The 13,511-nt window shown below is 39.7% G+C and overlaps 1 protein-coding gene across 1 annotated transcript in view; it reads left to right on the top strand.

The window, feature by feature from the left end:
* PIK3C2A (phosphatidylinositol-4-phosphate 3-kinase catalytic subunit type 2 alpha) overlaps positions 1-13,511 on the top strand; it is a 171,189-nt gene that overhangs the window by 18,258 nt on the left and 139,420 nt on the right. The window lies entirely within an intron of this gene.

The following is a 13,511-nucleotide window of genomic DNA, read 5'->3' as shown; positions in this document are numbered from 1 at the left end:
CATTGACATCCTGGTGGATAACCTCCAAAATAGTTAAAAGTATGCATTCTTTGGAAAGGTAAAATCATGACTGATACAAATATAAACATGTATCAAAAATTTTATTTGACTCTTTAATTAATAAGGGAACCACCAAGATGTTATAATGGGGTTCAAAGAAGAATAAACAATGCTGAAATACATTTTACAATTAGATACAAAATTGGTCTATCAACTGGGCAGTCAATGATCAGTTGCATTCCACCAGACATAATTCATTTCCATTTTTCTGGACGATAACATCTGCGTTATCCTCTACTTTCTAGAATTTACAGTGTTATAAAATAGTTCAAAGACAATGAAGGTTAGGGTAACTGGGAAGGGTGCATGAGGCAGGCACTAGTAATCTTTTTGTTAGTCCACTTAAAATTTTTTCACAATTTTTCCTGACAAACAGATCCCTTAAAAAAAAAAATATATATATATATATATATATACATACATACATACATATACATACACACATACATGTATGAATAGATATAACTAAATAGATTTTTGTAGATGAGATGCCTGGGTGGCTTACTCAGTTAAGTGTCTGTTTTCAGCTCAGGTCATGATCTTCAGGGTCCTAGGATTGAGCCCCATGTCTGGCTCAATTTATAAGTAATAAAATGTTTTTAAAGACTAGCTTGTTAATATGGCTTCAGGAATCTAATATGGGTAGAGGTAGGAAAGGGAAGATAAATAAAGGAGGAGTCTAGAAAAAGGAAGAAAAATTTGTGTTTTAAAAAATCATTGCAGGGCACTTGGGTGGCTCAGTTGGTTAAGTGTCTGGCTTTGGCTGAAGTCATGATCCTAGAGTCACAGGATGAAGCCCCACATTGGGTCCCTGCTTACCAGGGAGTCTGCTTCTCCTACCCATCACCCCACTTGTGCTCTCTCTCTCACACGTACATGCCCTCGCTCTCTCTTTAAGAAATAATAAAATCTTGAAAGAAAGAAAGAGAGAGGAAGGAAGGGAGGAAGGAAGGAAAGAGAGGAAGGGAAAATTCTTTGCATGAGTGGCTCCTGGCTGGCTTAGTCGGTGGAGCATGCAACTCTTGAATGCAGGATTGTAAGTTTGAACCCCATGTTGTACTTAAAAATAAAATCTTAAAACAAAAATCATTGCCAAAAAAAAAAAATATCACTGCATATATTACAATGTTTATACATTCTAGGTTTTTGTTCTAGGTGATAACATATGTTTGTTACATTTTTTTTCAGAACCTTTCTGTAGTTATTTTTTTTCCCAAATAAAATTTAGAAAGAAAAAGGAGGTCTCAGACATCAACTCTTATGGGAAATGGGATGTGGTTTTCAGTTAGCCAGGCTAGCCTGGTCTGGTCTCGGCTTCTTCTTAGTTGTCAATGATCCTTTTTTTTTTTTTTTTTTTAAGATTTTATTTATTTACTTGACAGAGAGAGATCACAAGTAGGCAGAGATGCCGGCAGAAATAGAGGGAGGAAGCAGGCTCCCTGTTGAGCAGAGAGCCCGATGGGGGGCTCGATCCCAGGACCCTGAGATCATGACCTGAGCCTAAGGCAGAGACTTTAACCCACTGAGCCATCCAGGCGCCCCCAATGATCCTCTCTTAAATGTTCCTAATGTGTGTTAAGTCTGACTTCATCTAACTTCTTGCTTCAGAAACTGAACCCCTCCCAAGCTCTTCCCTCTCCCTGTCCTCCCTTCCCTAAGACAAGGAGCAATACCGGTTTCTAATTGGTGAAGTCAGTTAAATTTAAATTCAATACTTGTTTACTGGGCCAGAGAATTGAGTGTGTTTGGCTACAGGAAACTAGTCTACCCAGCTGAGGAAGATTATGACCAAATACCCTGAGAAACTTCTTCAAAAATCTTCCCTAGAGAGGTGCCGCTGGGATCCCGAGCAGAGGCATTGTTTGGGAATGATCTGACTGGTGGTAGAACAAACCCACCGAGCTGCAGGTTCAAACAGAGCCAAAATATCTCTTGCAATAGGGAAGGACTGAGATGGCCAAACTCTGGAAATACCTTCTTTGATATATCAGGGTCCAATTCCCCAAACTAAGATACCTTGACTCACCCCCTTACCCACACCCAGCCTGTCCCATAAGAGTAACAGTGAGGGGCGCCTGGGTGGCTCAGTTGGTTAAAGCCTCTGCCTTCGGCTCAGGTCATGATCCCAAGGTCCTGGGATCAAGCCCCGAATCGGGCTCTCTGCTCAGCAGGAACCTGCTTCCCCCACCTTCACCTCTCTCTGCCTGCTTCTCTGCCTACTTACGATCTCTGTCTGCCAAATAAATAAATAAAATCTTTAAAAAAAAAAAAAAAAGTCAAACAACCAAAAGGACAAATGACCCTCTCACCACTTGCTTTGTGGTCCTTTCCTAAGGAGAAAGCAAAGTGTGGGTTCAGGAGAAGACCTCCTGGGCTCTGCCACTTCCTAACTGAATGACCTTGGACAAGTTACTGTTCCTCTCTGTGCCTCAGTTTCCTCATCTGTAAGATGTAAAATCACACCCTCCTCTTAGAGTTGTGTGGATTAAATGACTTAATATTTATTTGGAAAGTACTTTTAACAGTGCCTGGCACATTTTCAGTGTTAAATAAATATTACATAAAGATATGTGAATGATTTCACCATCTAGTTTTCCATTTTCAAGTACTATGTCCAGGTACACTAAGTATATAGTAATGTTAAAACTTTCTCAAAGGAAGAAGAGTGGGGAGGGACAGGGTATACCTACAAAAAAAAAAGGATGTGGTTTACTGTTCTTTTCCATTACCCCACTCCACATCCCCAAGCTCACTGTGTGTTGATAAGGGCATCTACCATCCCTTCTCATGTGCCTGTGCTGAGGACAGACAAACTCTTGTTTGAATTCCACTGTAAGATCTCTTTCCATAGATTGCTTGGTTCTCCTAAGTGTATCTTCCCTTTCAGATCTCCTCTTCCTAATGCTGCAGGTCCACTCCTTTGCCCTAGAGCCCTGCACCACCGGGAGAATCTCCTAGATGCAGAGTGTCTGCCTTGCTAACCGCACAGATGAACCAGACATGTCTACCTCAGGTCACTCACAGACCAAGAGAACCAGTACTGTGTGATCTTGAAACTATCCATTCTGGCTATATAAAAGAATTTGATCTGCTTTCATGTGGTTATCTAACAAAATTTATACTCATAATTAGTCGGTTATAACTTGTAACTTGTATTAAGCCACCCAGAAAACTAACACTTTCCACAGAGGAAATTGTGTTAAACCAATGTCTTCTGTGGTTTATTTCAATGCATTTTCTTTCTGATAGCAGGAACATTCGGCTGTGGAAAGAATTTCAAGAGGCATAATATTGTAGAAAGGGTCCCTAGCTAGAAGTCACACAACTTGAAGTTTCACCAAACTCTGCCCCTGTAACACTTTTTCACCTCTCTGGGTCTCCACTTACTAAGACATTCAGTGCTATGGGAATGACAAATACTTTTTGATGCTCTCACAGTCAAAAGTGGGCTTCTACTAAATCAGTGGAACATTAGGACTGAATACCAGCTAGTCTAATTCTTCATTTTACAGAGGAGGAATGAGGCTAAGAGCAATAAAGTGGCTTCCCAAGGTCAGAAATCTAGCTGAGATCAAAGTCAAGACTATGTGATTAAGAATTGCATGCTCTGTTGTTTGCTAGACCCCAAGCCATTGTGTGCCTATTGGTTTTTTTCTGTAGCAGCAAACAATGTTATGCTCAGCTTAATATACAATTTTCTTCCTTTATTTAGACAGTTCCTTTTGAAGGAAATAAAGCCCTTTCATTTATTGTGATTTACTTTGAGGGACTACAAGCTTTTATCTTATGTTGTTGGTCATAATAATTAAATTTTGAACAGTTTTAAACACTGTTTAAAAGCTAAGTAGAACTGGGGCACCTGGGTGGCTCAGTGGGTTAAAGCCTCTGCTCAGGTCATGATCCCAGGGTCCTGGGATCGAGCCCAGCATCAAGCCCCGCATTGGGCTCTCTGCCCGGTGGGGAACCTGCTTCCTCCTCTCTCTCTGCCTGCCTCTCTGCCTACTTGTGAACTCTCTCTCTCTCTCTCTGTCAAATAAATTTAAAAAAAAAATCTTTAAAAAAAAAAAAAAGCTAAGTAGAACTTTCTGAAAGACAAAAATTTTCTAATTTTAAGTTCAATAAGACATTTAACATGCAGGAAAAAAGGAATATTAAAATGCCTTCATTCAGGGGGTGCCTGGGTGGCTCCGTGGGTTAAGGCCTCTGCCTTCGGCTCGGGTCATGATCCCAGGGTCCTAGGATCGAGCTCTGCATCGGGCTCTCTGCTCGGCGGGGAGCCTGCTTCCTCCTCTCTCTGCCTGCCTCTCTGCCTGCTTGTGATCTCTGTCTGTCAAATAAATAAAATAAAATCTTTAAAAATAAAAAAATAAATGCCTTCATTCAGACTTTAGAATTATAACAAGATTTTCCTTATCAGAGAAAAAACACAGGGACAAGGTTTTTATAATTAACATAGTGGTGGTTAATTTTCTTCTGACATGTTGCACTTTATTTTTACATAATACCATTCATATAAAGATTATAGATAAGTTTTAATCTTGCTTCTAATTAAGTTTTACATAATCCATTAATCTTATTTGTTTTCAGATGAGCAAATCAACATTTTTAGAAATAAGATACCCTAAAATCTCCATATTGCCTGTTCCTTATTTCAGCAAACTCAAGTCTGAATATGGCTTGAAAGTGGCCTTAGGTTCAAATTTAGACTTACCTGGCGCAGGAGTAATGATACTGTCATGCTAGCCACCAGTTCACGCTCTGCCAGTATGCTGAGGTCTCCTGGCTCCCAAGCAGTCACCTACCACCATCTCTTCACCACCCTCTTGCCATCTCTTCCCACTTAGTCAACCTGTTTTGCTTCAGCTTTCCCTGCTTTGCCTTGAGCTTCCCCGGGACCTGTGACCAAGAACACTTTTCCCTCTCTCTCAGCTTCAGTCTACCTCAGACAGGATACCTAGACTAGAGAGGAGGTTTGTCCCATCTCCTGCCCCCATCCCCATTTGGGACCCATTAATGTCCCATCCTGCCCTCCATCTAGGTATAAAGGAACAAAACAAAGGAAGAAGTCCAAGGCTTGTTCCAGTCCTTAGATATGGAGATCCTGGATAGCAAGCATTAGGTTCTGAGCTAGAAAGTTGTCACCCCCAAAAGAAGGAGAGGATGATAAATATTAATTCCTGTTGAAAGTAGAGGTGTAAGTGGAAGGGTGGTGTGTTGCCTGTAGTTTTGTTACTCCAAGTGTGGTCTGGGGGCCAGCACAGTCAGCATCACCTGGGAGCCTTTCAGGCCCTATCTTAGACCTAACAAATCCGAATCTGCATTTTAGTAAGACCTCTAAGTGATTTGTATGCATAAAGTCAGTCTGGCTTGATCTGTCCTTTCCTATGAAAGACCTCACAGTGACCAGGGCCTGCAAGACAGACTTGGGCTACGCCAAATGCACAGGATCCAAATGCTAATTCAGTTATCCATCACTATCACTGGACTTAGATACTAGCCTGTTCATTTCTCTCTGTTAACAAACTTAACCTGGCTGCTAGAGCCTCTCTAGGCTACCAGGTGAAGCTGGGATATTTATTCTCTTATCAATGATCCAGTCTTTTTCTAGATACATTATTGCCAGTCTGAGAACACTTAGTTTCCTTTCTCTGCTTCAGAAAAGCAGTCTTAATTTTCCTTATTTGCTCAAGCTTGGGGGACATTTCCCTGTAAATCCCAAATAATTTTAATCATTGTAACTCAGTCACATGATCTCAGTTAAACCTTGTAACAACACTATGCAATAGGTCCTATTATCCCCATTTTACAAATGCAGAAACTGAGGCTTGGAGATGTCAAGTAATGTGTTCAAGGTCACGCATTTGGCAGTAGGGGATCAGAATTCTTGCTGGCTCCAAAGCCTGTGATTTTAGGTGCTGCTGTGTGTACACCACCTCTTCAGCCTTTTCTTCAGGCAAACTCCAAAGCTGCTGTTTACAGACATATAACTGACTTGTTTACCTGCTCCTTCGTGTGGTTTCTATGGTTTATGTCAACCACATCATTATGATGATTTCCATCATCATCAATTAATATTTGTTGAAAGCTGTCATGGTGCCGGTGCACCATGGTGTGATGGTGAGCTAGAATTTTAATTCCCTACATGTGCCTTCCAGCTGCACACTCTTCCTCTTAAGTAATCATATCGCAAGGAAAATAGTATTTCCTTTTGAAAATGTGACGAACTGCAAACAGGTGCAGGGGTATTTGTTTTAGTGCTGGAAGCTGGAAAAGAAACATTAGCTCAGTTATTCACCATGCACAGTCTGAACAATTGGTGCCCTACTTTCACACTTCATGCTTGATGACTTCAAAGATGAAGATGAATCCTTTCAACCAAAGAAAAAATAAATCTAAAGGAACTTAATCAGTGCTCTATTCCTTCTCAGTGTTGAATACCTACGCTTTTATTCTGTTCTGATTTTTCCTTCTAAATTTTAAAATCTAAGATTATTTATTTAAATTTAGAGTTTTGATGCCTAACCTTCAGGTCATGGATATTTGTATTATTCAGCAAATGGCCAAGTAAAAGAAGTCAATCTTATATTTGAATTTTGGTTAATACCTGCTGGGTCACTTTGGGAATGTTACTTAACCTCGCTGAGCCTCAATTAGTCTACCTATTAAAAGAGGTTAATAAACTCTTCAAAGAGTTCTTATCTTTTAGAGATACATACTGAATGAAATGATGTTATGGCTGGTATTTGCTTCAAAATAATCCAAGTGTGGGGGAAAGTGGATAGGTATTGAAACAAGACTGGCCATGTGTTGATAATTACTGAAGCTGGGTTCCTGGGTACCTAGGGATTCATTTTACTATTCTATTTTTGTGTATGTTTAGAAATTTTCAACTATAAGAATGAAAAAAAATCCTCATAGATCTTTCCAAATGTTAGAAAACATATAAAAGTGCTTCCATCTGGAATAATAGTGACCTTTTTCAAGCATTTATTATGTGCCAGATGCCATTCAGAACATTTTACAAACATTATCTTAGGTAATTATCTTAACAGTTGCATGAATTTGGTATTATTATTATCCTCATTTTATTTATTTTTTAAGCATATGGAACTTTTTTTTTAAGATTTTACTTATTTATTTGACAGAGATCACAAGTAGGCAGAGAAGCAGTCAGAGAGAGAGGAGGAAGCAGGCTCCCCGCTGAGCAGAGAGCCCGATGTGGGGCTTGATCCCAGGACCCTGGGATCTTGACCTGAGCAAAGGCAGAGGCTTTAACCCACTGAGCCACCCAGGCACCCCTGTTATCCTCATTTTAGAGCTAAGGAGAATGAGGCATAGAGAATCTGAGCAACATTTCCAAGGTCATGCAGCATAGTACCAAAGCCAGGATTCAAACCTCAGTTGGCATCTAGAGCCCCTGTTACATTGCCTCTCACCTAAGAAACATATCATTTTATTTTTTTTATTTGCTTATTTGACATAGAGATCACAAGTAGACAGAGAGTCAGGCAGAGAGAGAGAGGGAGAAGCAGGCCCCCGCTGAGCAGAGCCCAATGCAGGGCTCGATCCCAGGACCGAGATCATGACCCGAGCCGAAGGCAGAGGTCCAACCCACTGAGCCACCCAGCGCCCCTAATAAGCATTTTAGCAAGAACCAATAGTAGCTACCATTTTTTGAGTTCCAAACCAATGACACATCATCCTAAATGCCTCCTCTATATTATCTCTAATGTGTTCATTTTTGTCCTTTTATTCTTTCTGCCCACCATTTAAAAGTCCTAAAAGTTGAAGAAACAAAATAATCCCCTTAAAGCCATTAGTTAACAATTTAGGAGTATTAGTACAAATCTAGATCAGTAATGTGTATATTTTCAAAAAAAAAAGAATATGTATATTTTCAGGGTGCATGGGTGGCTCAGTTGGTTAAGTGTCTACCTTTGGTCCAGGTCATGGGATCAAGCCCCACCTGAGGCTCCTGACTGGATGGGAGGGCTGTTTTTCCTTGTGCCCCTCTCCCCTTACATCTCTCCCTGAATAGTGTTCTATCTTGCTATCTCTCTCTCTCTCTCTCAAATAAATATATAAATAAATAATCTTTTAAAAATATATGCATATTTTCCCAAGAGGGAAAGATTGGTAAATCTTGAAGGCATAAGAAAACTCTTCTCAACCTAGAGCTCAGCATACACATACCTCTTCTGAGAAGCTGACCGAATCCCTGGCTTTCTCTCACAAAGCATATATATATATGACAAAATTTTACATTTCTCTTTCAGAGGCTTGTGAATCTCCTGAAAGCCATCTATGAAACTCTGACCTATATAAGAGGAGGGAGAATATTCCAGGTAGAGGTCACAGGACTATTAGCAGCAGAAGGGTGAGGGGAACAATCTGGTGGGCAGCCTAGTGAATGTAAAGAAACAGGGATACCAGACTGGAAAGGCAGAGTGAGAACCAGTCTCCCGAGGGCACTGGAGAGCACACTTGTCCTTAAACTTTGATCTAACCCCTGGGATTTACCTTAAAGAAAAATTCATATAATCATTACTTACAACACTAAGATATTTACGCAAAATAATACTAAAATGCCATTTAATATAATAAATAAGAAAAAATGGAAACAACCTAAACTTCAATAATAAAAAATATTAGGAGCACCTGATTGACTCAGTGGGTCAAGTATTTACCTTCAGCTCAGGTCATGATCGCAGCATCCTGGGATTGAGCCCTGCATTGGGCTCTCTGCTCAGCGGGGAGCCTGTTTCTCCCTCTCCCTCTACCCTTCCTGCTCATAATCACTCTGTCTCTCTCAAATGAATAAATTTAAAAACATTTTCTCTCCAAAAAGATAAAAATTTTAAATTTTTAAAATAAAAAATATTAGAAATTAGGATGTTTCAAATTGCTAGAATGGTATACAGCCATTAAACATTGTAATTATAAAGTCTTAGCATAAACAAGTATCTAGAAAAATTGGCCAAAATTTGAAAATAGGCAAAAGAGATTACTGGTGTCCTTTCAGTAGAATGCTAGCCTTGTCTAGTAAACAAATTGGGGTAATTTGATTCTACAGGGATGTGCCCCTTGACTATCTTTCTTCTAATTAGGCTACTTTATAGTTCTTTGGAAAGTTACATTGTAGAAAACTAATGGTCATACAAAAGATTCTTGTCTGCAGAAATATATGTGAATTTTGTCTGATGGAAATATAACTAATTTCCAGTTTGTAAAAAAGATAACTTAAAACATTACAATTTATTATTCCATAGATATTAGTCAGATTTGCATCTCTTAACAAATTTATTTCATTGTTTTTCATTGCCTCTCTCTCTTTATCTATTCTCAAAATTCTCATTTGGTCTTAATGTCTTACCAATTCCCTTATTAATCAACTAGTTGGATAAAATCCTTAGCTCCTGTATCAGTACTCCATGGCTTCATAACAAATTATCCCAAAACTTAGTAACTAAAACAGCAGATATTTATTATGTTACAAGTTCTGTGAACCAGGCATCTGCAAGGAGCTCTGCTAGGTGGTTCTGGGTCAGGGTCATGAGGCTGTAGTCTTCTCAGGGCTTGGCTGAGCAATATCTACTTCCAGGCTATCTCATGTGGCTGTTGACAAGCCCCAGAAGATCTGCTTCTACACTGACTCACCAGAGCCTCTCACACGGCTGCTTTATTACATGGTAGATAGCTGCTTCTAGAAGTGAGCAAGCCAAGAAAGGGAGAAAGAAAGAACACATCGTGAAAACCACAGTCGTTTTATAACCTATTTCCAGATATGACATCATCATTTCTTCCATATTCTATTCCATATGAAGGGATCAACCATAAAAATTACTTTGAGCTTAAGGTGTTTAAACATGAACAGATGAAGAGGCTCCCCATTTCCCACCCCCAAACTCCTATTACCTGCCTAAAAGAGCCTCCTCAAAGAACTCAGCTGTCAGAAATCATCTCCCAAGGAGTTTCTGAATCAGGGAAGTTTGACCCTTAACAGCAGAGTCAGATGTCAGCACCAGGACAAGAGATCACCTAAACAGACATTGTCACAAAACTATTCTATGACCCACCTGTTTTCCTAAGGACCCATTTATCTTCCCTAAAAGTCATTTGTTTTCCTGTAAGTGCCCTTTCTCCATCTTCCCTTTCCCTATCAAAATGATATATAGGCCCCAAATTCTAACTGACCCTTTCAGTCCCATTACTCTGTGGTCCTGCATATTATGGGAATTAAACATTTGTCTTTTCTCCTGTTAATCTCTTGTCAGTTTATTTCATAGGCCCCTGATTACCAAGCCTAAGAGTGGAGGAAAAATTTTCCACCTCCGACACTTAGAAGTCAGTCAATAAGAGCAGCCCTGCTCGGAGCGCCTGGGTGGCTCAGTCATTGAGCGTCTGCCTTCAACCCCAGTCATGATCCCAGGGTCCTGAGATAGAGCCCCACATAGAGCCCCACATTGAGCCCCCCCATCTGGCTCCCTGCTCAGCAAGAAGCCTGCTTCTCCCTCTCCCACTCCCCCTGCTTGTATTCCAGCTCTCACTGTCTCTCTCTCTCTCTCTCTGTCAAATAAATAAATATTTAAATAAATAAAAATTTTAAAACCATCACTTTTAAAAAAAAGAGCAGCCTTACTCAAGGGGAGGGGACTGCATAAGGACATGACTAGTAGGAGGCAGGAAATCATTGGGGCCCTCTTAGATGCTGTACCATGACACATCGCACAAATGCCATGCATGCTTTTAAGTCATTGTAAATCTATTTAACACAAAGAAAAGATTTATGCTGGAGCTCCTCAGTTGGTTAAGTGACTGCCTTTGGCTCAGGTCATGATTCCGGAGTTCCTGGATTGAGTCCCACATCAGGCTCCCTGCTCAGCAGGGAGTCTAGTTCTCCCTCTGACTCTTCCCGCTCTTGTGCTCTCTCTCTCTCTAATAGATAAATAAATAATCTTTTAAAAAAAAAGATTTGTGATATTAAACTACATAAAAAGAGCATACTGTAAGAGTGAATATATAAATAATACTATGCATGTGGACAAATACTGGCAGAGAGGAAAAGAAAGAAAGAAATATCCAAGAGTATAATAGCTAAATAAGGATGGAGTTTAAAATCTGCAGTGGTTCCTTTTCATTCATCCATTCTTTTTTTACTTTAAAATTATCTCAAATATTATCTTGTGTTTTTCCAACAAAAAGGAAAAAGAGGGCTTGAACTTACTGGGATACAAAATATGAAGTCCTATAAGTTTATGTAAGTTAATTCTTAATAATGGCATTAACAACTGGCTTACAGAACTCCTGAAAGTTGAACAGTTAACTCCAGCATAACACTGGTCCAGCATAACAAAGGTCAGAAGTTTGTTCTCTATTATTTAAGTGATAGTGAAAGGTAAGAAGTTATTGCCAGCAAACATTATTGGCTTAAAAATGAGAAATTTGCAGTTGTGAGTTTTACCACTAAATTTCATTTCATACAGAATTAGCTTTCCAACGGCATAAATACAAAATGGGTTGATCTGAAATGTCAGTTTGAAGGGATTTGTGAATAGAGACATGGATGGCTCTAGGACAGGGTAATTTCTGCTCAAGTCTAGCAACCAAATGAGTTTAAAATTCAGCCGATCAAAAAATAAAATAAAATAAAATTCAGCCCATCAAGAGATTTGAACAGACAATTCATAGAAAAGACCCATAAAAGAACGATGACACTATAATGGTTCTTCCTCATTTAAAAAAAAAAAAAAAAGACTCATCTTTCAGGAGAATGTGGAAACAACCAGAGACTGGGAGAATATACTTGTAAAAGACATATCTGATACAGGATTGTTACCTACAATATATAAAGAACCCTAAACACCCAACAATAAGAAAACACAATTTAAAAATGAGCAAAAGATCTGATAGACAATTCACTGAAGGAGATATACAGATGGCAAATAAACATATGAAAAGATTCTCAACATCATATTTTCATTAGGGAGTTGCAAATTCCATCAGTGAAATTCCACTACACATTAGAAGGCCAAGATCTAAAAGAGATAACACCAAATGCTGACAAGGATGTAGATAAATAGGAACTCTCATTTATTATAGTGGGAATGCAAAATGTTAAGCTACTTTTTGGAAGACAGTTTGGCAGTTTCTCACAAAGTTAAACATACTCTTACCATACTAACAATTGTACTCCTTGGTATTTAGCAAAATGAGTTGAACATTTATGTTTGTACAAAAACCTTCACACAGCAGCCTTCACATATTGGCCTTATTCATAATTGCCAAAACTTGGACAGAATCAAGATGTCCTTCAGTAAGGTGAGTGGATAAGTAAATGTGGTACATCTAAATGATGGAATATTATTCAGCACTAAAAAGAAAGGAACTATCAAGCCATGAAAAAGGGATGGAGGAACCTTAAATGCCTATCACTAAGTGAAAGAAGCCAGTTTGCAAAGGCCACATACAGTATGATTCCAATTGTATGACATTCTGGAAAAGACAAAACTATGGAAAGAGTAAAAAGAGCAATGGCTGTTACAGAATAGGGGAGTAGGAGGGATGAACTGGCAGAGCACAGAGAATTTTTAGGGTAGTGAAACTACTCTGTATGATACTATAATGGTAGAAATGTGTCATTGTAAATTTGTCCAAACCCAAAGAATGTACAACACCAAAAGTGAACACTCATGTAAACTATGAACTTTGGGTGATAATGAAGTATCAGTGAAGCTTCTTCAATGATAATAAATGTATCTCTCTGGTGCAAGATTTGATAGTGTAGTAGAATGTGCATGTATGGGGTCAGGGAGTATAGAGAAACTCTCTGTATCTTCTCAATTTTGCTGTGAACTTAAAACTTCTCTTTAAAAAAGCCCATTAAAAAATAATTCCTGGGGGCCTGGGTGGCTCAGTCAGTTAAGCATCTGCCTTGAGCTTAGGTCATGACCCTGGGGTCCTGGGATCCCAGAGAACCCCATGGCAAGCTCTCTTCTCAGTGGGGAGCCTGCTTCTCCCTCTCCCTCTGTCTGCTTGTGCTTCTCTCTGTCAAATAAATAGATAAAATCTTTAAAAAAAAAAAAAAAAAAAAAAACCTCTTCCTGGGGCGCCTGGGTGGCTCAGTGGGTTAAGCCACTGCCTTCGGCTCAGGTCATGATCTCAGGGTCCTGGGATCGAGCCCCGCATCGGGCTCTCTGCCCAGCGGGGAGTCTGCATCCTCCCTCTCTCTCTGCCTGCCTCTCTGCCTGCTTGTGATCTCTCTCTCTGTCAAATAAATAAATAAAATCTTAAAAAAAAAAAAAAAAAACTCGGGGCCCCTGGGTGGTTCAGTGGGTTAAAGCCTCTGCCTTTGGCTCAGGTCATGATCCCAGGGTCCTGGGATCGAGCCCTGAGTTAGGCTGTCTGCTCAGCAGGGAGCCTGCTTCCTCCTCTCTCTCTGCCTGCCTCTCTGA

Source organism: Mustela lutreola, chromosome 1 (assembly GCF_030435805.1).
Source record: "Mustela lutreola isolate mMusLut2 chromosome 1, mMusLut2.pri, whole genome shotgun sequence".
Classification (NCBI taxonomy): domain Eukaryota; kingdom Metazoa; phylum Chordata; class Mammalia; order Carnivora; family Mustelidae; genus Mustela; species Mustela lutreola.
The sequence above is the reverse complement of the archived record's forward strand: the minus strand, read 5'-3'. Positions and strand labels throughout refer to the sequence as shown.